Raw genomic sequence first — 4896 nt, 5'->3', positions numbered from 1 at the left:
TGCAGGCGGTAACCTAGCGGTCGTAGGCCATGATGGTGAGAAGAGCACACTCTGCTCCAAGGAAGAAGACAAACAGAAAGACCTGTGCAGCACATCCTCCATTGGACATAGCCCTGGTGTCCCAGAGGGAATTGGCCATAGATTTGGGGAGAGTGGTGGAGATGTAACCCACGTCGAGGAGGGAGAGGCTGAGGAGGAAGAAGTACATGGGGGTGTGGAGGCGGGGGTCGCAGGCTATGGCGGGGATGAGGGAGGCGCTGGCATGACGAGCCCGTTGCCCAGGAGGGCCGGCAGGTAGATGCCCAGGAAGAGCCCAAAGTGCAAGAGCTGCAGCTCCCACGTCTCTGCGAATGCCAGGAGGAGGAACTGGGTGATGGAGCTGCCATTGGACATTTTCTTCCTATGGTCTTGGGGGCCTGTGCAAGGAGGGAAAGACAATAACAAGGGAGGACAGACTTTTCTTAAGAAAAACCAAACACATTTTCATAGGTACTTCCTCCACCACTTACCCACCCTTTTTCCTGCTTGATAGGACCTTCTGGCAGCTCCCTGGCTGGAGCTCTGGTTTGTGCTGACTGAGCGTGTTGTGAGGAGCAGGGCCTCTGCCCGTGGGCTCCTGAGGTTTCGCTCATTCACTGCTCAAGTTCAGGGGCTACCTGGGAGCAGTGGGGATGCAGGGGCCTGATCTGGTAGTCAGAATTTCTGAAACAATATCTCTTTAAACGTTGAAGGGCTTGTCTGCAATTGCAGCCCCAATACCAAAGGAAGTTGGTTGCAGAAAGGGGATTAGGCTTTTGTTTGTTGTTGTTTTTGGACAGCTCTTCCCCACCAACTCCTTTCTTCCCTGGGGAATCTCCTCTGAAGTCAGAAAACCTGAGCATCTCTGCTGCACTCAGGCCGAGCAGCCACGAGTCCTGAAAGGCAAAAGGATTTGATGTAGCTTAGTGCAGAGGAAGGCAAGCTGGTCTGTCCATTTGTCTTGTTTCCAGCTGCCTGGAGGTTGCTGCTTCCTGAGATGAGGGGGATTGTACTCCTACGTTACCCCGAGAAGAAATCAGACCAGTCTGAGAGCAGAGGCACCCACCGCAGACCACTGTCTCACCCTCCCTCCAGGTGCCTGAGCAAGGTCTCAGCACCCCACTGCTTGCCAGGGACGCAGAGTTCATCTCATGGCCCAGCAGCACTTCCCTGCCCGCAGTATCTCTGCACTTGTCCATCAGCTTACACACAGGTGCTGTGGGGGAGATCAGCAGTCTGGAGGGCAGCACACAGCTTGCAGGATTCCCCTGCAGAGATGTCTAGGCTGTGATCTGGAGCTGTGAGCATCCCTGGTGCACACAGCACCCTTTTGATAGGCAGAAGGACCCTTCCCTGCCAGGGATCACTCCTTTTCCACCCAGAGCTTCTCTCTGCAGCACCGTGGGGAACGCTCTGGGCAGGCTGAGTGCTGCCCTGAGAAGCAACAGGATCATTGCCCCATGACAGCCCCCCGGGGTGCAGGGGCTCTGCTCAGAAGGACAGCCCTGGGCACCCCTGGGAGCACACCCAACTTCACACCCTGCAGCTGTTCCTGGGAGAAGGGCTTCATGATGCGCCGCTGCTCTGGTGGTGTGGCAGTGAATCACTGACCTGTGGCTGGTTCTCCTCCTTCACACTGGTGAAGATGTGAAAGTCCTTCTGAAAGACCCCATAAGCTGTGGGATGTGCCGATTTAGGAGATCCCGCCAGCAACTGAGTCTGCATTGCCCTCAGCTAGGGACTTAGCACGGTGGGGTAAGGCTGTGAAGATTTCTCTTACAATGAACTCTGTGTTGCCTTCCCCTTTCAAAAAGCTCTGTCATGTCCTTGTGGTGCCTGCAGGCAGTGCCTCACCCCTGCTGCGCTTCGCAGAGGAGCTGCTCCTGGGCAGAGCTGTCTCTCTGCAGCACTGACCACTTGCCTTGAGCTCCCTCCATCCCAGGAGCCTGGCCCAGCTCCGCAGCAGAGGACCAGCCCAAGGGAGTGCTTGAGATTTCCCTGGGGCTCCCCAGACACCTACTTGGAAAGAGACCGAAGTAATCACACCATCACCAGTAATGTGCCAGTTCTGCAGAGACACTTCTTTCCAGCAGTGTCATTTCAACTCTCAGAGACAGAGTTAGGTATGAGAACACTTGCTCCTCCTCCCACCATTAGACAGGACAGATGGTTGGGGACAGAGAAGAACCCATGCTTGAAGGAAGGGATTCAGCTGAGTCAGTTGCGGCGTCTCATCCTGCGGTTGTAGTCCTGGGAGTCAAAGGGGAGTCAGCTCCCTTCCACACACCCCACAAACACACAGGAGGTGGATTTTGTCTTGCCTCAGTTTAGGAGTGCACAAAACAGGTACCTGCATGTGAGCTGGTTATCTCGGCTCCCATGATAATTGATGGAGATGGAGAGCAGGAGTTCCCATGCAAAGACCTGGTGATATCTGTGGGGCCAGAGCTGGTAAAAAATACGTGCAGGTCACATCAAGCTCTAATAGAACAATGCTGAGAGAAAGGACGGCATCTGGGGACATCCTCTTGGGGCCTGGTGGCAAATTACTTTGTCAAACTGAATTGACATCCGATGTCATATTGGGCCTGGCTGAGATGGAGGTCATTTTCCCCATAGCAGCCCTCATAGTGCTGTGCTTTGTACTGGTAGCTGGAGCGGTGTTGATAACACCCGGTGTTTTGGCTGCTGCTGAGCAGTGCTCGCACAGCATCAAGGCTGTCTCTCCTGCATTCCCACCTCCCACCACCAATAGGCTGGGGAGAGGCAAGATCTCAGGAGAGGACATAGACAGGACAGCTGACCTAAATTGGCCAAAGGGATATTCCATATCATATGATGTCAGCTCAGCAGTAAAAGCTAAGAGAAAGGAGGATGAGAGCGGGGGCAATCATTTTTACAACGTTTGTCTTCTGGAGAAACTGCTAAGTGTATTGAAGCCCTGCTTTCTGGGAAGTAGCTGGACATTACCTGCTGATGGGAAGTAGAGAGTAAATCTTTTGTTTTCTTTTACTTCTGCGTGCAGCCTTTGCTTTTTGCTTCTTAAACTACCTTTATATTGACCCACTTGTTTGGTTTTGTTTTTTTTTTTTTCCATCCTAATTTCTCCCCCTTGTCCTACTGAGGAGTGAAATGATAGAGTGGCTTGGTGGCACCTGACATCCAGCCAACGTCAACCCACCACAGTTCTTTCTGACACCCAACGTGGGGCCTGAGACAACAGTTTTGCATTAAGCTGCTATAGCTATAGTAGTTATAAAGTAGAATCATAGAATAATAGAATGGTTTGGGTTGGAAGGGACCTTTAAAGGCCATCTAGTCCAACTCCCCTGCAGCGAGCAGGGACATCTTCAACCAGATCAGGTTGCTCAGAGCCCCGTCCAACCTGACCTGGAATGTTTCCAGGGATGGGGCATCTACCACTTCTCTGGGCAATCTGTGCCAGTGTTTCAACACTATCACTGTGAAAAATTTCTTCCTTAGATCTAGTCTGAATCTACCCTGTTTTAGTTTACAACCATTACCCTTGTCCTATCGCTACAGGCCCTGCTAAAAGGTCTGTCCTCGTCTTTCCTATAGGCCCCCTTCAGGTACTGCAAGGCTGCAATAAGGTCTTCCCAGAGCCTTCTCTTCTCCAGGCTGAACAACCCCAACTTTCTCAGCCTGTTCACATAGGAGAGGTGTTCCATCCCTCTGATCATTTTTGTGGCCTTCCTCTGGCCCCGCTCCAACAGGTCCATGTCTTTCGTGTGCTGAGGGCTCCAGAGCTGGATGCAGCACTGCAGGGGGGTCTCCCCAGAGCAGAGTAGAGGGGCAGAATCCCCTCCCTTGACCTGCTGGCCATACTGCTTTGGATGAAACCCCTGGTACAGTTGGCCTTCTGGGCTGCGAGCGCACATTGCCGGTTCATGTCCAGCTTTTCATCCACCAGTACCCCCAAGTCCTTCTCCATGGGGCTGCTCTCCATCCCTTCATCCTCCAGTCTGTACAGGTACCAGGGGTTGCCCCAACCCACATGCAGGACCCTGCACTTGGCCTTGTTGAACCTCATGAGGTTCATATGGGCCCATTCCTCGAGCTTCTCCAGGTCCCTCTGGATGGCATCCTGTCCCTCAGGCGTGTCAACCGCACCACTCAGCTTGGTGTCATCTGCAAACTTGATGAGAGTGCACTTGATCCCACTGTCTGTATCGTTGATGAAGATATTAAAGAGTACTGTCCCAGTACGGATCCCTGAGGGACACCACTTGTCACCGATCTCCATCTGGACATTGAGCTGTTGACCACTACGTTCTGGATGCAACCATCCAACCAGTGCCTCATCCACTTAACAGTCCACCCATCAAATCCATCTCTTTCCAATTTAGAGAGAAAGATGTTGTGGGGAACTGTGCCAAAGGCCTTACAGAAGTCCAGATAGACGACATCAGTAGCTCTTCCCTTGTCCACTGATGCGGTCACTCCAGCATAGAAGGCCACTAGGTTGGTGAGGCAGAACTTGCCCTTGGTGAAACCATGCTGGCTGTCTTGAATCACCTTTGAGGACATACTTCAAGAGCTCAAAGGGGTACTGATGCGCTTTTGGTGTCGCTATTGTGAATACAGAGAAGACCAAGCAGCTCTCAACCCTGCCTGGCCTCTTGGAAAACCTCTTTGGTATAGGATTGTTGCGAGTTGACAAACGGCAGGTACCAACTGCTACCAGGACAGTGCACCGGCAGTAATATCGCACCAACCGAGACTCCCTGGCACCCATTTATGAGCTGATTCATCAACAGGAGAGCCAAGGAGTGATCACCAAGACCTACTCACCTTTCGAGCCCCATATGGCCCATGCAGAAGTCTGATGGAGTGTGGAGGTTAACAGGAGACTATCGT

General features: G+C 52.6%; 1 pseudogene; it reads right to left on the bottom strand.

The window, feature by feature from the left end:
- Positions 1 to 393, bottom strand: part of LOC104617017 — a 1131-nt pseudogene extending 738 nt beyond the window's left edge.
- Positions 394 to 4896: the final 4503 nt, after the last annotated feature.

This window comes from Phaethon lepturus, unplaced genomic scaffold, assembly GCF_000687285.1.
Source record: "Phaethon lepturus isolate BGI_N335 unplaced genomic scaffold, ASM68728v1 scaffold812, whole genome shotgun sequence".
In the NCBI taxonomy this organism is placed as follows: Eukaryota; Metazoa; Chordata; class Aves; order Phaethontiformes; family Phaethontidae; genus Phaethon; species Phaethon lepturus.
The sequence above is the reverse complement of the archived record's forward strand: the minus strand, read 5'-3'. Positions and strand labels throughout refer to the sequence as shown.